We start from the raw sequence: 22,057 nt of genomic DNA, 5'->3' as shown, positions 1-22,057 counted from the left end.
CATATTTCAAAATTGCTTTGATCCTAAAGTGATTTCACACTTGGGATACTGAAAATTTACTACATGGGAGAAGTAGATGTGTTGGTCACACGGTGGAAACAATGAATATATAAATATGTCAACAGTTAGACTAAAAATTAAAGCTGTAGCAAAACATCCATGGAGTTATGATTGGCTGTTTGTCATAGAAATTGTTCGCTTTCACTAAGAACGTTGCTCCCCAATGTAATTTGGTTCTTTCTAAAATGATGGTATGAACCACAGCATGACAAATGTGTGTAATCAATATATTTTCACCCTAATGTGCATAAATGGAATGGTGACACTCCAGAGACCTTGGCATAGGGCAAATGTTTGTAGTTGCAGCACAGCGTAGAATGTACGCCACTGGGGGGATGGGACAGGTGAAAAAGGAAAGGTTTCTTCTGTGACTTGTTTGGGTTTTGCTGAGGGATGGTGATCAACTTTCAGTGTGAGTTAGCTGAGAAATGTAAGAGTGTAGAAGGCTTTGAGACTGCATCTGGTATGTATCTGAATGCCTAAACTATCATATTAAGGCCCTGTATAGAAAGAGACAATGGCTGGTGAGGGATTTGTCCTTCTGTTTCAAGTTCATTATGTTCCAGATGGGTTGTCCTGGAGGGTAGTAGTGTAAGAGGAGAAATATGGCTAAGAGAATTGGTACAAATCCCATCTCTTAGGGAAAGTGCCATGGATTCTTAGTCTTCATACAGAAAAGATATGTCCCTTAGTTCTTATTTGAAAAATATTTCAAGAGTAAATAGCTGGGAATTAAAATGAAATATCTCTAGAAGAGTTAAGGACTTGTTAGTATTTGAACCTGTTCTTCAGCCTGTATCTTAGCCTCTCCATGGCTATTTGGTATATTCACAAATTTATCCTTAGGCTTACTGCTGTAGTACCTTTACAATTCCCATTGGGAAATGTACTTTGCTTTAGATGAGAGAGAATATTCAACTTGTATTCATAGCGTAATGATATGTAACCAATTGAGAAATACACATTTTTATATTTTAATTTAAAATGAAAATTCTGTGCTGGAGTTAAGGAAATCCTGTCAAATACTGTAGCAGAAATAGGAATATAAAAACAAGTGTCTACACAAATATCTTTCAGGAGGGGGAGTTATTAAGGAGATGGTCCTCAAAGTAGTCTGTATACAGACCATTTTTAATGAGACTTTCCTTTGAAGAAATAAGCATACTGAGAAGTCATACTGTGTTTAAACAAAAAGAGTTGTGTGAGACAATTAACTACTGGAACTGCAATGGTGACCACAAGTAGTTCTCAATCTGGCAGGCAGAACTAACTCACAGGAAAGCAAATTAGGATACTTGTGGGGAATTATAGTATCTTATATTCTATGGAGGATTTTCAGCAGAAATGTGGATCAGACATTTTGAGTTTGCTTTTCTAGTTAAAGTAGATGCCATCAACTGTCTCTGTTTGCTCTGTGTTATTGGAATAATGCCAGCTACCAAGTGGCATTTTTTCCCATAGTCAATGAACAGTATACGGAAAAACAAAGAACTGAATTCTGCCTTTCTTTACACAAACAGCTCCCAATGAAGTTGATTAGAGCTATAAACATGTCCAAAGAGAATCTGACTGAGCCTAGTGTGGTCGACCAGCGGGACTGAATTGGGGACATATAAGGAACATAAATTAATCATTGTTCATCAGAAAGCACATCATTACAATTAGCACCCCCGGACCTCTGAGATAACTGGTCTTAAGAAAAATAAATGTTTTGGACTATCATTCACTTATAGTCTACGCAGCAGGCAATTACAAATGTTAGCTATATCACTAACATTAACTATTTGGTGTGGCTGTCATAGAATCATAGGACTGAAAGCGATGTTGAGAGGTCTTCTAGTCCAGTCCTCCCCACTCATGATGGGACTGAGTCTACTGGAGTAGACCATCCCTGACATCCCTGGTTTTGTCTAATCTTCTCTTAAAAATCTCCAGTGAGGAGATTCCATAACTGCCTAGGCAACATATTCTAGTGCTTAAAACCACCTTGACACTTAATAAGATTTTCCTAACATCCAACCCAAATGGCCCTATCTGCAATTTAGCTGCTTGTCCTGGCCTCAGAGATTAATTCAGTAGGCATATGTTACTGATTTTTTTAATGTACATAGGCAAAACTCATCCTCACTATAACTCCATTTACAGTAGTATGTGAAACTGGGTGGATTCAAAGGAATTACAGTACTCTGCTTGGGAACTGTCTCCATGGCTTCCAACACTTGGGATTTTTATGTGCTATTGTTCTGCATGTGGAACCTCCATTCAAGTCAGCTGAAGTTTTATGTAGAAATCAAAATAGCATAAATATGTCTCCTATTCAGTGGGCAAGTAGGATATATGATGTAGGTCAATATTTCCACAGATTTTGAGTCATAAGAAATTAGCTCTGAGGACTTCACAAAAGTTCATTAAAGAACATGGGATCAGTAACATTACAGGCACAGAAAGACCATGTGTGTGTGGGGGGGGGGGGCAGAAGTAGGCAATGAAAGAAATAGGTGCCTACAAGGAGAGAGCTATAAAGAAGGTAAAAGGGAAGGAAATAACTACAATAAGTATAAATAGGTTGTTGGGTGCCCCAAGGCAATATGAAACAATTAAATATACAGATCTGGTATTTCAGATCATCTTTCTACATCAAAATCCATGAAAAAGGAGAAAAACTCCTACAAAAATTATGCGGAGTTCAGTGAGCAGAATAAGTACTTTGGCTTCAAACTTCCACTAAAATCAATGGAAGAACCTACATACCTTTATACACCAAGCCTTAAATACTAAGATGATGAGGATGGTCTGTTTATTGAAGCATAAAAACCATGCTCATCACTATAGTATCTAAATGTTTATTAGGCATACCTGTTTTTGCCTGAAATCAGTGAAAGTTTGGTAAGGCTTTGACAATACTACAGCTTTTAATAGAGTTTATAATCGGTGTAACATGATTGCCTCTAAACAAGGTTTGTCTCTGCTCGCAATAAGATAAAAACTTGGTTAGCAACTATGGCAGTTAGTGTTTCATTCACAGCCCCCAGATTATACTATCATATAGCCATTTTCATGTAACTGGTTCAGCAGACTTTTTGTTTTGCAATGACAACAGAATCTACTAACCAGTTTGGCTGGTCTGCCCTTCTGACAGATCTGTGTGGCAGAATATCATAGAGTGCATCACTTCATATGCTGCTCTATGTACTTCACTCCTGAGAAATCCACCCTGGATCTAAAGATAATTTCACAAGAACATGTTAATTTAACAATCTTCTTCACTATTCAAAATATGGGCAATTGATTGAAAAATATCCATGCTGTTGGTAGACTTAGTAGGCTTGTAAAGATCTGTAATTTATCTAATTTAGCTGATGATGAGGACCAAGAAATTTTGTTCCTGTATTCAAATCAGCAAAATTAGACTGAACAATCAAAGGCTGTAATAACCCAGGGGCCTAATCTGATTCTGGGGTCACTTAAAATACATTAAAACAGAGAGACTGATGTTCTAACCTGCCAATGATCCCTCCTGTGGGAGATTTTGCTTATTACTGCAGTCAAGTTGATGTGATTAGATCATTTTTTGTAAAACACTCATTGCATAGAATAAATTTGGATTCCCTCTCCATCTTCCTTTCCTTCTAGTCCAGGTAAAAATTTTTCCATTATTTCATCCTACCTCGGTCTACCCTAAACATTACGAAGCATGTGGCTATTTATGTTGTGGTGTCCCTTGTAAATTGAGGTAACAATATTAGTTGTAGTTTTTTCAAGGACAGTTGAAATAATTTAATATATATTTTAGAGTGTATCTGTCTGTACTACATTTGTTCAAGAACTGCTCTTAAACTGTCTGAGCTACGATCACAAAATTTGGTATGCAGATTCCTCTTACCCTAACTCGGGTCTGCAGCCCGTGGCTCCTTAAGGACTTCCTTGTGGCTCCTTAGGCTATAATTGCAAAGTCAAAACAAACAAACAAAAAAAAACCCCTCCTGATTATTATCAATAAATGGTGAATGTCTAAAAGCCTAACAACAAACAAGTCAATAGCAAACAATATGTGATCTTGAAACATTGGATAACTCCCCCTTAATATACGTGCAGTGCAGTGTGGATATGATACTGGATCAGTGTTTCGATTGTGTTGCTAAATAAAGTCTTGATTTTGTACAGGAAGCTTGTGATGTTCATGCTGAGAAGGGCAACACATTTTAAAAAAGAAATTTAAACATGAAGTAAAATTGTTATAATTACAGTAGAAAATGAAAAGCAGTAATGTAGCACAAAATAACAAACAAAATAACTTAGTAGGTGATGAACTTTTGTAGGACAGACCCACTTCTTCAGATATGTGCTTTATATATTGAGTCTGTTTGGGAAAGGCTATGATCTGAAGAAGTGGGTCTGTCTCATGAAAGCTCACCACCTAATAAATTATTTTGTTAGTCTTTAAAATACGTCTGATTTTTTTGTTCTGATAGAATACAGACTAACCGGGCTCTCTCTCTGTCATAATTACAGTAGGTTCAGGAGTCAAAGTTAGGAAGATAGTTGTACAAATGCACACATGTAAAGTGAGAGGAAGTAGAATATGTAAAAAGTTTGGGGACATCCTGCTGTAAACATGTATTGCATGACAAATAATTTTGTGTGTGTTGGAGAAAACAACTGGCGCCCCCACTCCCCTGCCCCACTTCCTGCTACTCTTGCAGGGGTGGGGAAAGGCCACACACCCAGCAAAGAGCCCAGCCCCAGTCCCCGCTGGAGTGTGGGAAGGTGCCCCTCTGCCCCTGAGCTATGTCTGGGGCTGCAGAGGCCCACCTGGCTCAGCACCAGCCCCCTGGAGATGCTGGGTCCAGAAACTGCAGCCTCGACCTTGACATGGAGATGCCAGGACCAGGCAGCACTCACAGACCCCCACCCTCATGCTCAGCTCCTCTTTCACAGCTGTGGCCACCCCAGTTAGGCCCCTGAAACCTCTCAACCCCCTGATGTAAGTCTACTGCTCTGTTACTCCCCACCACCTGCACCCTCTGTCCTCAGTACCCTGCCCTCAGTCCATCCACTATCTGGAACCCTTCAACAAAACTCCTACTGTGACATCTTCATTCCCACCCTATGCTCTGACACCCCCACACAGACTGAACCCTCTCCTCTCACACTCACCACACCAACCCCCGCTTCCACTAAGCCCCTCACTCTCCCAGACTCTGCCCTCCCTCTACCACACTCCACCCTGCACTATGCTGCCCCCACACCAAAACCATTGCTGTGACCTCTATACCCCCATACCCTATCCAGACCCTTCTGTGCTCTAAATCCTCAACAACACCCCACCTGAGTCCCCCATGCCAAAACCCTGCCCTTGGTCTCACCACACAAGCGCTCTGGCCTTACCCCTCGCTGTGTTTTCACTGCAGTATCTTCCACCCCCTGCCCTGAACCTCAGCTCTCACAGCCTCTTGCTTTCACTCCTATACCACCCCTCCTCCATATTGTCAGCACTCCTGCACTCCACCACTTTCCTATCCCTCTATTCTAGCAAAAGACGGAAACACTGCAAATGTTATCTACCAACAACATCTATGTAATCTCTGGATCATTCTCAAACTTATATTAATACAAAACGTCTTTTTTCCTTCATTTTCCAAAATGGACATCATTTGCATAAACCTTTTATTTTTTAGATAGAAAAAAAGAAAACAAAACACCTTTCACTAACAACTAGAGAAACCCTGGGTTAATTTGCTAGTAACAACTTTAAATATAATAAAGGAGGGTACATCAAGATTTGTAGCTTAAAGAAATCCAGTAAAGAGGAAGCCTGGAATATACGCTTCAAAAATGATGACAACAGAAAAAAAAATCAAAATCTTGCTGCTATACTGTCCTATACATACATGTATATGCAGACACATAAAACATGACTAATGATATAATAATAAGGGCTTAGACATGTTTCCAATCATTTTTCAAAGGTATAGAACTGTAACAGTTCAGTCCATTCCCCATACTAATATTGGATAGAAAGGCATAAATGTACTCAAAACATTTTCTCTCTCTTATGTAGCTTTTGGCTGTTCATTCCTACTATTCCAGTAAAGACCTCACATTTTAAATCTTCTTTCTTACGTTCCATTTTCCAGTCATATTTCTTCATCTGCTCATCAGTCACACAAACACTTGTATTCTATCTTTAATGAAATATTGCTGGGTGAGGCCCAAAGGGCCATTCTATGCCATCTGTTAGTTTTAACAGTGGTGTTCTGTGTTTTGAATGAGGACTAAAACCAAATTAAATATTTTGCTCTTGCCATGAGTTTTGAAGCTAACTGGAGTTCTTAAGGCACATAGTGGTAACTTCATGTTAGAACAGTTCTTGTGATTTCAGTGCCTCAAGTTCTTCATGCTGTTGTTATAGGCAGATACAAACAGATCCATCTCAAGTAATCCCACCTTCCTTGCTGACCTTGCTGAAAACCTTCAGGTTGAAACTTTCTCCCTAGATCATGTCTTGCCCTTTACCTAGTTGGTTCTTCTGTTAGAAATGCTTTGATCTGAGTTACATGTATTAATTTTATGTTTCATTCTCTCCAGTTGAGTAGTTGAGGCACTTTCATGAAGACTGTGCTCCTGGTTTTCCTTGTTTGTTGGCATAGAATACTGCCATGTTTTTGTCCTTTATCTGGCTCTAATAGTTGTGGCAGCAGAATATGATATGTAAGCAAAACTGCTTTATCAAGTTTTCAACTAAACACATTAAATATAGGAATATAGGACTGGTAGTTGGACATCTGAACGGTACCCCCAGCTCTATAACTGATTTGCTGTCTGACCTTGGGCAATTAACCTTACTAAAACAGATGCTTCTCTTGATCACCTCTGTGCAAATCGTGATTAGCTCTATTGAAATCTCTAGAACTGATTCTGATTTTCCTTATACCGTTTTTGTAGTGGTATAATTCCATAATTCGATTAACTCCAAGGGAGATAGTCCTGATTTACAATTGCATGAGATCGGAATCAATCATGCCGATGACTTCCCTGGCCTGCTTCTGCCCCTTTGGGAGTACAGGGAGTAAAGGTCTGGTGGATGTTCATAGATAAGAATTTTTCAACTGTACGGGAGTCATCCACCAAGGTAGAGCCTGCATTTACATCATCTCATATGCAATCCATAGCAGAGGCACAAACCAAAAGGGAAGAGGGGATGTGACTGAAGCATGCAATACTCTGGTAATCCTGAACTAGTGGGTGGCATTTTGAGGGCTGTTAATAGCTTCATGTTTGCTATAAACTATAATGGTTCACTGCTAGGCTGAAAATAAAAGTGTACAAGTGCCTCCATTGTCAGGTCACCTTGTTCTGAAGTGCCTATCCGAGAATCTGGGCTACTGCCTGCATTAAAATTTCTTGGGTGTGATGAGAACTACACAGCTACGCACTGGTACAACCAAACCCTTTGTGCCTCAAGTCCATTATCGCAGTACCTGGAGTAAATATTTACATTGCAGTTGCACCCATTAGGATACCAATGATCTGGGTGCTGAGCCTGTACAAACACAGGCAGGTGACAGTCCCTCCTTTGAAGGTCTTACACTCTAAAGCCACAGATGGACAAAGCCTAGGGGATGAAACACAAGCAAATGGACCTAGTGAAAAAAACAAAAGCGATGTGGGCACTTACCTCTCTTCAGGAGGCATGGTAAGGCTTAAACATTTGTGGGATCCTTGGATGAGAAGGGTTTGACAAAGCATTGTAATATTATTACTACTGTGATGGATGTTAGCAAACAATACCCTAACATCTGTGAACTCTCCCGCATCCCACGGGTTGGGGAGCAGAGGTCTGCCATGTCAGTTTTGGTGAGGAGGGGATAGCAAACCCTGAAACTCCTCAGCTGGAGAACAGGTAAGAGTGAGAGCCCAGTCTAAGAAAAACAGGGACTCCTGTGGGGGTTACAAAAACATCTAGGCCAGGGGGGCGTTTATAGGTGACCTGTGGAAAAGTATGTGAAGATGTGACCATAAGGTGGACTGGACTGGAGGGGGCAGAGACGGGGCCCATAGCTTGAAGACAGTGAGGGGGTGGCTGTGCACTAGAGGGAGAGTGGAGGGGAAAGAGGACGACAGAGAGAACAGCTGGGAGACAAGGGCGCACCCGGAGAGACAGGGGAGGGAAAGGGGAGCTGTGGGAGTTGGAAGGGGTCCCACGAGACGCAGGGACTTGGTTCACTTGCCACGTCCGAAATGCCAGAAGGGAACCATGGGACGGCCCTGAGTGCGTGGGGCAGGTGCGGATGCAGAAGGTGGGGTGAGGCGTGTCCTGAGGGGAAGGGTAGGTGGGAGGGCCCTGGGGGGGTAATTCAGGGCAATCTTCTGGGGTGGAGGGCGGCGTGGGAGGCGGATGGCTAAAGGGGGCCGTGGGAGCGGGGGGGCGCGGGACCGAGGGGGAGGTGGCTGGTTGGACCGGGCGAGTCCATGAGGCGGGGGGCCGGGGGGGGGGGGGGGCGGAAAGCAGGTGGGCGCTCGCAGCTGTCCTGCCCCCTTGTCTCCGTCCAGCACCGCCCCGCGGACAGCGCCAGGCGCTCGCTCGCTTCCCGCGTGGCCCCTCCCACCCATCGTGTGATGACCTCACCACGCCCAGCGGACGCTGAGGACATCTAGGTTCCAAGCGCGCGGTCATCCGTGCCGCACGTGACGCAGGTAAATACCCCCCTCCCCCCCCCCAAATTCGCAGGCAGGAGCCTCGCGTCTCTGCCCTCCTCTGGTGCGGCGGCGGCGGCGGCCCGGGCCTTCTCCTTCAGTCGCGGCCCTGGCGCGGGCTGCGAGCGCCGCGGTATCTCCGGGGCTTGTCGGAGCCTCTCGCCCCGCACCCAGGTCTGTCCCGCTCCCCAGCTGTGCCGGAGCGCGCCTGCTTTGGGCCACCGCGCTGGGACAGGCGGCCTGGAGCGGGCAGAGGGGCCCCGGGGGCTGGGGCATTGCCCCTTGCGCAAGAGGCAGATACCTCCCCCTGGCGGGGGATGGAGGAGCGCATAATACCTTTGCAAAGCCCTTGGTTTTCGTGGGCAAGGCCTGGCTGCCTCGGGCAGGGGTCAGTCTGGGCACAGGCCGGGCCTGGAGGGTGGCAAAGGCTGGGGGAAGATCTTCGGATTTTCTTGCCCAGACAAAGCTACTTAGGGCGCCGGGGGACATTTGAGGGGTAAATGCCGGTTTAGTAATGTTGCCCAGCAGACTTCCGTGGCTGGGCCTCTTCTGGACCGTGGTGGCTAAGTGGGTGTTTATGATGATGGACTTTGTAACTGTAATCTAACCAGGCGTGAAACCCAAATTAACAGAGTGACCGCTGCTTTAGACAGTACAGGTATTTTGAACTAATGTAATTTGGCCACTACTGTGTAGCCAAGTAATCTCTGGCTCCTTGGTGTTGCACTGCATTTTGATGCTTCCCCATGGGTTGCAGCATCACACATGTGAAAAAGAATAAACAAATTAAAAAAGACAATGTAATAGCGTTGATGAAATATCACTAGTTTGTATAAAGATGGGGACTTAGATGGTCAAGTTTTTCTGTAAAGTTAAAAAAATTAAATGATTTTGTGTTCAAGATTGGAATAGGTAATTATGTAATAGCATTTAATTCTATGGGAGGTAGCATGGCCTAGTGGAAAGAGTACAGATGTGGGATTCAGAAGACCTGGGTGTTATACTGTTTGACTTACTAGATGACCTTTGGCAAGTGACTTAGCTTTTCTGTGCTCATTTTCTCATCTGTAAAATTAGGACAGCTGTGCTTACTTCCTTTTGTAAAATGCTTTGAGATCTACTGATGAAAAGCTCTGTGTAAGAGCTAAACACAAGAAAAGCTGTTATGTAGCACTTAATTAACCAAGAAGTTCAGTTACCTGGCATATTTGATATCTCAATACAAATCTTCAGTCTAGTAACCTAAACTAGTATGCTGCCCAGGAGATTATGTAATTAAATCTTCTACACTATGCTATTGTGCAACAGATGCAGAAGACAAGTAAACAAGCTGAAACCAGGAATCCATTTTAGTTTATTATAAAAAGCAGCTTCCAGGATGTGTCATAGGGTCATTACAGGTACAGCTTAATCCTATACCTTCTATATCTACAGGGACAATTGATGTTGACAATGTTGACCCTGAGGCACTGCAAGATCCTGAAGTGCCTTTTGAATCATCAAAGAGAGATTAAATTATGTTCAGTGTAGTTTTCATGTGAAGGTTATTTTTAGTGGTCAGTATGATGCTACTTGTTGCGTATAGGGCTTGTCTACACTACCACCCTCCTTCAAAGGAAGGAAGGTAATGAGGGTGTTGGGAGTTTACTAATGAAGTGTTGCACTGCATACACAGCACTTCATTAAGCAAATTGCCCCCTGCAGCAACTTGGAAGTTTAAAACTTCGAAGTACTGGCTTGTGTCTAGTAAAGTGAACTTTGAACTACTGGCGGGTGAGCTGCGGCTAGATGCGAGCCGGTACTTTGAAGTTTAAAACTTCAAAGTTGCCTTGTGGGGGGGTGGGGAGAATTTGCTTAATGAAGTGCTGCGTATGCAGCGCAGCACTTCATTAGTAAACTCCCAACACCCTACTTTGAAGGAGGGTGGTGGTGTAGACAAGCCCATAGTGATATGTAGTGTCATAAGATATAGAAAACTGTACACACCGTAAGAGCTTGGATTGGTGAGCATCTGTATACTCTTTTATACTTTATTAATTTTGCTCTAATTCTTTGACAATTGGTATTCCATTGATAAAGTCATAACTGTTACTTAACCAGAATATTTGATTAAGCAGCACTCCCCCATTCCACCAACATACCCAGGAACAGAGCTTTTACTATGTTTATAATCTGGCATTTAAAATGGAATTTTTTTTATTGTGCCCTTATAATTCACTTAATTCTGAATCTGTAGAGAAAAGTCTTGAATGTATAGTTTTCCTCCACCTTTTCTACATTAGGAGTTGCACTGAAAAGCAAAAGAGAAAGGGAATGCTCGTCCTATCTTATTTGCTGGCTTTCCAAATTGAGGGTCTGGGAGTGAGAGGCCTGCAGAGCTAAAACAATTATAGAAGTCCCCTGAGATTGAATTATTATGCTTCAGTTGAAAGATCCATAAGACGCTAGCTTCTACTGGTTTTGCTACATTTATCCATTCTTCTGCATCAACCATATGTTGTAGAGAATTATGCTGTTGAGGAAACTCTTAGGAGGGGGTGGCATAGAATGCATTTTGAAAAATATATGTGCTATAAAGACAGATGCTTTTTCTTAAGCTTAGGCCAGACTGTTCATTTCTTCATGGGCAGGGGAATAAAGTCTTCAAAGATATCCTAAAAAGAATCACTATACACATCTGGTATTCTAGGAGAATGAGGTACAGTTACTATGCTGTACTGAAGTCTAGAGAGCAGTGAAGAATAAGAAAATTGCCATTGATGTCAGACCTCCTATACCATAACCTTCCCTTTCCATCTCTGCTTTCTCTAAAAGCGAGATTAGACAAATGACTGAGGTAGTTGACAGTCTTGTCAATGTCAAAAGTTTCTTGTGCAAGGTTTGAAAACTAGTTTATTGTAAGCTGTATCACAGTACAGACGTGTAGGGTTTCAGACTTAAATCTCGCAGTGCTGTGTGTTTTCCTCCACTGCTTTAATGCTGGAGTGGTTTATTTTGTTTAATAAATATCAAGTTTATTTTTCCTTCCCTTTTAGTACTGTGTTCTCATTTGACAGTTCCTGGTAGAGATTCAGTTAATATTTTCCTTTTGGTTACTCGTCACTTGGCATGCTCCCTTGCCAAACACTGTTCTCATTTCATGGTTGGAATAATTCTGTTTCTTGATCTTTGTCTGCTGCCCTGTATGCTGGTTTTTGAATGGTGGACATAGGCCTGAGTAGGCCGAAATGCTCTGATCGCACTTGCCTGATGCTCACTGTTCTCTGATTTAAGTATTGATGTTCATTAGTGGGTGTCTGTGCTGGAGATCAGCAAGCATGGGGAGGAACCAGGGCAAGGTTAGACTTATTGTGGAGTTAACATGAGAGGTGGCTCTATCAACTTCTGTGTTTTATCGTTGTAAAATAAGGTAACACTTTGATGTTAGGTGGGGATAATATGTCTGGTAACAGTTTGCCTTGGCAGTAATGTTCTTTTACCATCATAAGAGACAACTGATCTGCCTTTGTGATTTTTTTTATATAGTCAGTAACTTGATTATCTCTTACGAGCGTTCACTTGACTCTCTTTTAAGTTGAACAAAAGACAGATGTCGTGTCACTTGTAAATCCCTTGCTTCTTTTTTTTCACTGCTGGAATATTTAATGGATACAGTCAATTTGCAAACTACTCCATGTTTTTAAAAATACAGTAAAGGTAGCTGTTGTTATGTCTATAGAGGCCTGCAGATCTGCTATGTGTTTGCAGCTATCCATGGTTCATTTTTGTGGTTATTGGAGCAGATACAGGTAATACAAAAAGGGTCTTTGGTACACAGGTGCTTTTCCTGCTCTGACTTGCCTGATGGTCACTGCAAGTGGGGGTAGGGTGCTCGGGCAGAATGCTTTGTCCCACACTGCCCTGCTAGGTGCTCCTACCTGGAGTGGTAGCAGGATGCTCCTGCAGAGGAGCATGGCTTGGGCACATGTGCTTGTCCCGCTCCACCCTGCCACGCACTCCTGTGTCTCAGTTCTTTCTTTGATAACACACTGATTTGAGAAATAGAAGAATTTTACATTATGCTGTGACACATGAAAGGATATGCACATAATTGTTTGTAATGCCCTTATATTAAAACCGCCCTTATATTAAAACCGCCCTTATATGCTAGAAAATACGATTTTAGAGGTCTAAAAATATATTTTTTTAACTCTGCTGTGTGATCCTGAACAGCTTGGGTTTTTATATTACTATCATCTGTCTCCAAGATATTTATTATTTATTGGTATTATGATGGTACGTGGGAGCTCTCTACATGAGCAGTACTCTGTTTTGCTAGTCACTGTACAGAACAGAAGAAAAAAACAGCCTTGTGTCCTGAAGAGTTTACAATCAAAGCTTATAACAATTGCATATAGGCATATGAATGGGAGTACAAGGAAACAATGAGTTAGTGTTAGTTTGATAGCTAGTTACCTCAGCATTCCAGAGCCCTAACTGCTAATTTTTTGGAAGCATCACAGAAGAAGAGTTTTGAGGAATGATATTAAGTAGGCAAATATTCATTTGGCAGATGATTTTTGGGAGCTTCTCCAAAGTGTGAGGAGCAGGATGGGAGGAAGCATGAAGATGTTTGTTTTGAAGCTGTAACAACCTAATGGTGGAGGTTGGCATTATTGGCATATCAGAGGTAGCATCTTGATAGTGAATGAGAGATGATCGGTAGTGTGGGGATAGACTGCAAAGAGTTTTAACTTCAGTGTCTGTACTGTAGCTTGTGTCTGGCAATGATGCAGGACCTTTTTTTTGGTGTTTGCAAGCAGAGAAATGAATGATAAGAAGGGAAGTGTTTAATGATATTTTACTAAATGCTCAAAAATCTATAACTGAGAGGATACACTAGTGTGTGTTTTCTTTTCTTTTTTTTTTTTTTAAATCAACTGTTCCAGGATGAAGTGACATCAGTGGAATAAAGGGGAAGTTGATAACACTGAATATAAGTTAGATGGTAGGAATTATAGAAAACCAATAAAGCAAATAAAAGGACACACGGAGAAATCAATGGTTAGCAGAGTTAAGGAGGAGGAGTGTGAGTACATTAGGAATAATAATTACCTTGTACCATTATTAGATAGAAATGGAATTTTCAGGCAGAATTGTTTAATATATAGTTCTGTTCTGTACATAATATAAGAACAGCCTTACTGGGTCAGCCAAAAGGTCCATCTACCCCAGTGTCCTGCCTTCTGACAGTGGCCATTGCCAAGTGCCTCAGAGGAATGAACAGAACACATAATCAAGTGACCCCTCCTCTTACCCATTTCCAACTTGTGACAAAGGCTAAGGACAACTTTCCTACCCATGCTAGCTAGTGATGGACCTCTCTGATTTCACCTAGGTCTTTTCTGAACCCTGTTAAAGTCCCAGTGTTCAGAACACCCTTTGGCAAGAGTTCCACAGGCTGACTGTATGCTGTGTGAAGTTACTTCCTTTTTGTTTTAAACCTACTAACGATTAATTTCCTTTGGTGACCCCTAGTTCTTGTGTTACGGGAACAAGTAAATAACTTTTCCTTATTTTACTTTCTCCATACCTGTGATGATTTTGTTAATTTCTATCATTTGCCCTTTCGTCTCCTGTTTTGAGACTGAAAAGTTCCAGTCTTTTTAATTTCTTCTCACATGGTAGCTATTCCAAACCCCTGATCATTTTGTTGCCTTTTCCTGAACCTTTTTCCAATGCCAAGATATCTTTTTTTTGAGATGAGGTAACCACATCTGTACTCAGTATTCAGGATGTGCACATATCATGGATTTATATAGAGGACATAAGTCTCTGTCCCCCCCACCCTTTTTTTTTTTTAATTATGCCTGACATTCTATTTGCTTTTTTGCCTGCCCCTGCGCATTGAGTGAGTGTTTTCAGAGAACTATCCACAATGACTTCAAGATCTCTCTTGAGTGGTAATAGCTAATTTAGTCCCCATCATTTTGTACTTATGTTTTGCAATAGATGTTACTTTGCATTTATCAACATTAAAATTCATCTGCCATTTTGTTGACTAGTCACCTAGTTTAGTGAGATGCTTATGAAGCTTTTAACAACCTGTTTTGGACTTAACTATCTTCAGCAGTTCAGTATCATCTGCAAATTTTGGCATCTCACTCTTTAACCCTTTCTCCAGATTGGTTTGAATATGTTGAATAGGATTGGTCCCCATAGGGACTACTGCAGGATACCACTGGTAGTCCCTTTTCACTCTGAAAACTGACCATTTTATTCCTAGCCTTTGTTTCTTTTCTTTTAACCCAGTGGTGTTGAAAAGCAATTAAGTGGATTGCCACATGCCTCCCACCCCCCAGCCAAGTGCCACCCCTGCAAGCCAGGCACCCTACTCCCCCCAACTGCCCCCCCCCCCACAAAAATTGCAGGTGACTCACTGGAGCAGCGCACAAGCCACCATCCTGAATGAGCAGTCCCATGGCCCGAGCGAGCCTCAGGAGGAGCTGCCTCTACTGCTGCTGCCATGCTTGTCTCACCAAGTGGTGGGGCATGTGTGCGGAGGGGCAGAGGGTGCTCCAAGTGTGCTGCTCTAATGAGCCACTTCACCACACCGTGCTGTCCAGTTTGCTGCATCTGATGAACAGACAGTGTATATTGGACAGTGTAGTTTTAACTGGTGACTAGTCCATGATAGGACCTTCTCTCTTATTCCATGGCCGTTTACTTAGCCTTTGTTGAGGGACCTTGTCAAAGTCTTTCTGGAAATCTGAGTACACTATATCCACTGGATTCCCCCTTGTCCACATGCTTGTTGACCCCTTTAAAAATTCTAGTGGATTAGTGAGGCATGATTTCTCTTTACAGAAATAATGTTGACTTTCTCCTCCCATCAAATTATGCTTATCAATGTGTCTGATAAATCTATTCTTTACTATAGTTTCAACTAAATTTCCCAGTACTGATGTTAGACTTACTCATCTGTGAGTGCTAGGATCACCTGTAGAGCCCTTTTTAAAGATTGGCATCACATTAGCTATCTTCCTGTTACTTGGCACGGAAGATGATTTAAAGGATAGGTTACAAACCACAATTAGTAGTTCAACAGTTTCACATTTGAATTCTTTAGCACTCTTGGATGAATCCCATCCGGTCCTGGTGACTTATTACTGTTCAGTTTATCATCTTCTCCCTCCCCCCAGACCACCTCCTAATGACATCTCAATCTGGGCCATCTCCTCAGATTTGTCACCTAAAAAGAATGGCTCAGGATTTGAAATCTCCCTAACATCCTCAGCAATGAAGACTTAGGTAAAACATCCATTTAGTTTCTATGCAATGACTTTATCATCCTTGACTGTTCCTTTAGCGCCTGGATCGTCTGACTCCACTTTAGCAGGCTTCCTGCTTCTGATGTACTTAATATATTTTTTTGCTATTTCCTTTTGAATTTTTGGCTAGCTGTTCTCCTCCTCTGCACTGTGGTGGGTCCCTCTCAAATTGTGCCACCCCCTCCTGGATTACCACTCTCCACTGGGGACAGTCATGGGCAAGGTTCTCCCAAGTGTTGACACCAATGCTGCACTTTCATGTGTGCTTTCAACGCATCCTTATATTGCTTCCTCTGGCCCCCAGTGCACCTCTGGCCTTCCTTCACATTCGAAAACTGAATCTGTGTTGGGAGGCACTGATCAGACATCTGAACTACATGAGCAGTCCAGCAAAATTGTTGGTGGAAGATAATGGCTTCAAGGCTGGCAGCCTTGATGATATTCTTCAAGTGCTGCTTGTATGTTGTCCAGATTTCATATGCATACAGTAGTGTTGGAACAACCACTGCACTGTATATAAGGAATTTTGTCTCTGCATAGGTGTCCTGGTTCTCAAAGACCCTTTGTCTCAGGTGGGCAAAAATAGAGCTTGCACAGCTCAGCTGGTGCTGGATTTCTGCATTATTGTCGAGTTTAGTGGAAAGATGACTTCCAAGGTATGGGAAATGCTCCACATTTTCCAGCAGTTCTCTATTGACTTCAATAGAAGGTACATTGGATAGCACCATTGCAGAGGGTTGATGGAGCACCTCTGTCTTTTCGTTGTTCAGTGTGAGGCTGAAATTTTCAGATGTTGCTGCGAAGGTGCTTAAGATGGTCTGAAGGGCTGCAGGAGAAAGAGCAATGACCATGTTGTCATCTGCATACTGGAGCTCCATTATTGAGGTCTTGCTTTTAGCCTTCGGCCTCCTGAGATTGAAAAACTTCCCATTCATTCCACAGACAAGCTTCATGTCATCTGGAAGCTTGCCATCAATAATGTGAAGGGTCATGGTGATGAAGATGCAGAACAGAGATGGGCAATGATGTGGCCTTATTTGACTCCTGTTTTGACCTCAAGTGGGTTCCTTTGGGATCTGCTGTTGCTCAGTACTGTGGCAGACGTGTTGTTGTGAAACAGCCTCAAGAGGCTGATGAATTTTTTGGGGGGCAGCCAATTTTTGAGTGGTCTGTGATTGACCGAGTTGAATGCTTTGGTTAGGTTGATAAACTCATGTGTAAGGTTGGTTTTGTTCACAACATTTTTCTTGCAGTTTCTGGGCAGTGAAGATCATGTCTGCTGTTTCTCAGAATGGTCAGAAGCCACACTGGGATTCTGGGAGAATTTGCTCTGAGTGTGGCAGGAGTAGGTTTGCAAGGATTCGAGCTGAGATTTCCTCTGCTGTTGTCAGGAGGGAGATGCCCTAAAACTTTTCACAGTCTGATTTTTGTCACCCTTCTTGAAGAGACTGATGATCAGTGTGTCTGAATTCTTGCGGCATCTGCTCTCTATCCTAGATCTTGAGAATCTGAAGGTGGAGTTGTTTGTGGAGCTCTGACCCGCCTACTTTGAATTCTTCAGCAGGGATTCCATCTAGTTCAATTGCCTTGTTGTACTTCATTGCTTTGGTGGCAGCTTACTTCCTACCCTGAGTGAGATCTGTTGCAAGAGGGATTTGGTCAAAGGATTCTAGGATCATGGTGGAGGGACTGGTCAAGAGCTCCAGTGCTTCCTCCAGTGAGAAGCAATTTCTTCATTAGAACATAAGAACGGCCATACTGGGTCAGACCAAAGGTCCATCTAGCCCAGTATCCTGTCTGCTGACAGTAGCCAGTGACTGGTGCCCCAGAGGAGGTGAACTGAAGACAATGATCAAGGGATTTGTCTCCTGCCATCCATCTCCCGCCTTTGACAAAAGGCTAGGCACCATACCTTATCCCTTGTCTTTCAAAAGCTTAGTACCATCCTTTAATTTTAGGAGATTGATTCCATGTTTTCTTGGTCCATAAACAGATTTGATGGCATTGAAGAAACTCCTTGTATCATCAGTCTACCAATGGTTTGTTTTTTTTTTCCCCCAGAGTCCTTGTTTTACATTGGACTTCTGCTTTGGCTTTGACATACACTACTCTCTTTGTTGTGCAGTTGATATCACTTTGCTGTGCCCTAGAGGCTTTCCTTTTTGCCTGAATCAGGCATTCAATTTCCACATCTTTCTCATCAAACCAGTCCCAATTCTTCCTGGACTGGTAGCCAATGGTTCCTCCACAAGCTCCAGTGATGGCTTTTTCAATTGACACCAGCGTTGTTCCACATCTTCAGGGTGTACTGTTGGCAGCTTCCTTTGGAGTCCTATCTGGAAGTTACTTCATCTCATGGGGTCCATCTAGTCTTGTACATTGATCTTTTGTTGGAGAAGTCAGAGGAAACGGATCCATTTGGTGACAAATCCTGGTTGACATGGTGAATCAAAAGACGGTGATCAGTCCAGCAGTCATTAGCGCTAGTCATTGCATGTGTAAGAAGTAAATTGCACTGATCCAGAGCATGTACAATGACATAGTCTACGAAGTGCAAGTGCTTCAATTAAGGATGTTGACATGAGGTCTTAAATTTGTTTCTCTGGCAGAAGAGGGTATTTGTGATTACAATATCATGGTCTGCACATTTCATAAGGGAGGGTCTCCGTTGTAGTTGCTGTTGCTGACTTCTTTCCCAGTGGTAGTCTGCTAGAGGTCCATGTCTCTTCTGACCCTGGCATTGAAATCCCAAGGTAGTAATCTTGTTGTCTTTGGGAATGTCTTTCAAGACTGTCTGTTTGGCTGAAGAACATCTTCATGTCACTGTTTTGCATCTAGAGTTGGTCCATAATCATTGATGATAGTTGCCTGTTTGGTTTTTGGCAAGTTTCAAGCAGAGAGTCATGAGATGCTCACTGATGCTGACAAGGACTTCAGGTAGATCTTTGTCAGTTCATTCTTGATGGCACATCCTGTTTCATGAATCTGTTTTTCTTCCTTTGGGTTTCCTTTCCAAGAAAAGGTGTACCCTCCACCTTATCAAAGTTGTCCTTTTTCTGGTCTATGTGTTTCTGCCAGGGCAGCTATATCACTGAGTTGTCGCAGCTCATGGGTGATACTTTTGGGTTGCCTACTATGTGGGTTGTCCATAGAGTCCAAATATTCCATGCTCCAAAGCTTACCATTCAATTTCGACTACATGGAGGTGAACCCACTGGGTGCAGTTATCCAGTCAGGATGGTTGAGTTTGGACTATGATCAGGGTACCTTTTCTAGCTCCTTCCCCAACTGGGGTGAATTGACTGCCACAATATGGTGATGCTGCACAGTTGATTAGGCTGGCAGCAGTCCCAAAGACTGGACTCAGAGTGGTTGCTTTTCACAGTAAAAACTACTTTATTGTATGCTTTTAAGATAGCAGTTTAAAAACCATGTTTAAATTGCATAGTTTATTTTTTATTTGCTTTCTAATTGTTATGTGTAGCTTGAAAGGTTAATGGTCTAATTTTTATCCCAGTTTAAAGCCTATTTCATAACCTAGTTAAGTACATACATTCTTATAAGCCCATTCACATGCATGCTCTGGGGCTGGCCACACCCCACATATGTTTAGTTGATTGAGGCAAGAGTTTTTATGTGCATGTCAGCCCCTTATGCCGAATCAATGGACTCTGACTTGTGTGGGAAACTGATATAGTAATTATCTTTTGGTAGGAGGCAGTGATGTTCAGTTCATTGGTTGTACCCCGCACTCCCCGTGGGTGCTTGTCCATGACCAATTTTGGAACATCCTGCTTGCATCACCCCAATTCTGGTTGCCTCAGCCATGAATGATGAACAGTGTCCTCGGTGTGTGTGTTCTTCCTGGTTAACTTTTTTATCTGGGAATTTGCCTTCTTTTGTTCGTCTGCTTTTATCATCACATAGTTTTTCTTCTCAAAGTGTCAAATAAGTTCCTAATTCACCAGGGCACTGTCTCTGGGCCTCTCTTCAGCCAACTTACTGTTAATTTTACTTATGCTGACTACCCGTGATTCATGACGAGGGGATCCTAAATAGGGTTGCTCAGTCATGGATGCAGCAGCCAGATCATTCTACCATCTCAGTCCTTGAACCAGAATGATAGCTACATCCACGGCCTACGTGCTGGTCCTTGACTGAAAGCTTCCAGATTTCACAATCTGCTGCCATCACTATTCTCCAGTTGCCGTTGGGCTTAAGTTTAGGAGAGTAGTACACAGAGGAGGACATCTGTGCGTGACTTCTTTTAATATCGGGGACTATTGCGCTGCAGCCACCACATCATCTTTGACAGATAAAAGGCCCAGGTACAATGGCATGGGATCCACAGTGTTTGGGAGTCTCCTGTTCACTGCAGCCTTCATCCACCTTCACACCATTGTAGCGTTACCCTTGCTCTCCTCCTCCTGTTCTGCTGTTTGATGACTTTTAGGATCATTCCTTGTCTGGACCCTCCTGCTTGACTTTGCCATCAAGGGTGACCCTGCCAGGAGTATGTGCCTCCCTATGGCATCGCTCTCGGGTTCACTGGACAACAAAAGCCCACTCACCACAACAAGATGATGATCTGGAGAGTGGGCATTGGTACCTACATGTACCAAAATCACTGGCTTCCCCATCACTAAACATACATCTATCTAGATGATGTGAGAGATTTGCAGCCTTCACACTAGGCAGGTAAGTCCCTATATGGTTCACCTGATGATCGCATCACCTGTCTCTTTCTAATAATGGGAGTTCCCACAGTGCAAGAGTATACTGCATCCTCTGGAAGGAGGGTCCCAACTGTAGGATCATCCCCTCTGCTTCCATTGGATGTGCTTCTTCCCTGTGCCTTTCGCTCTCAGAAGCGCTTGTGTTGTCTGAATTGGGTACGACCATTCCACTGTGTGCTGGGAAGTCTTATCTGTAGAATCATATATAATATTAGAACTGGAAGGGACCTCAAGCTCATTATGTTCAGTCTCCAGCACTCATGGTGAAATCAAGCACCAGCTAGATCATCCCTGATAGATGTTTATCTAACCTGCTCTTAAATAACTCCAGTGATGAGATTCCACATCCTCCCTAGGCAATTTGTTCCAGTGCATAACCACCCTGACAGGATGTCTTTCCTAATGTCCAGCCTAAACCTCCCTGGCTGCAATTTAAGCACATTGCTGCTTGTCCTACATTCAGAGTTTATGGAGAAGACTTTTCCCCCCACCTACTTGTAACAAACTTTTTTAGATACTTGAAAGCTGTTGTCATGTCCCCTCTCCATCCTCTCTTTTCAGTCATGCCTCACAGGTCATGCTTTTCAGACCTTTAATCATTTTTGTTGCTCGTCTATGCTCTGTCTCTAATTTCTCTAATTTGCAATACCTGTGCACAATAGCACATGCCAGGAATGACACATCATCATGGATTAACTTTGAATATTATTGCTCTATATCATAATCCTTATGGTCTTAGAATTTTTCAGCTGGTGTTCTAAAGTGAAAACAAAATTACCGTTTCCCCCTCACACTATTGTTGCTCTTCCTGCAATTTTGTTTTTTCTAATCATGTAGTTGGATTCTTCTACAGCTTTCAAACTGTAGTTTACATTTAGAAGTCTAATTCTGCAAGAGGGCTGTGTATCAACTGGTATCAATGGAAGTTGCTAATGCTCAGAATTTCTCAGATGAAGATGAAACTCTGCATGTATGCGTAACTTTTTGTTCAGAATTCTAGGAAAATGACTTGTCCAGTTAAAGCAAGCAAGCAAAGAAACTGAGCAGTGGCTGAGTGTAACAGTTTATTTTTGTCACTGTTCAACAGTGCTCATTTTACACAAATTATGAATAACTTCAAAAGAATAAGCCAGGTGGGTATGGACAAGCCACCGCTTAAGGTAACCTTGACTTCTTTAAACTAAAAGCCAGTGTTAACCATTATTCAAGTTCCTCTTAATATTCAGTGCCCTCCTCCATCACACATGGAGCTAT

At 42.5% G+C, this 22,057-nt stretch overlaps 1 protein-coding gene across 2 annotated transcripts in view; it reads left to right on the top strand.

Moving 5' to 3' along the window:
* Positions 1-8,698: 8,698 nt before the first annotated feature.
* Positions 8,699-22,057, top strand: part of OGDHL (oxoglutarate dehydrogenase L) — a 106,606-nt gene continuing 93,247 nt past the window's right edge. The window contains exon 1 of one of the 2 annotated variants that reach the window (XM_074999447.1): positions 8,699-8,757. The gene's annotated coding sequence lies outside the window, so the exon portion shown is untranslated. Of the gene's footprint in view, positions 8,758-8,794; positions 8,932-22,057 lie in introns of those variants that run through there. The other variant, XM_074999448.1, reaches the window with a different exon arrangement.

Source organism: Carettochelys insculpta, chromosome 7, assembly GCF_033958435.1.
Source record: "Carettochelys insculpta isolate YL-2023 chromosome 7, ASM3395843v1, whole genome shotgun sequence".
NCBI classification, from domain to species: domain Eukaryota; kingdom Metazoa; phylum Chordata; order Testudines; family Carettochelyidae; genus Carettochelys; species Carettochelys insculpta.
Note: the sequence above shows the minus strand (reverse complement) of the source record. Positions and strands in the feature narration are given on the sequence as shown.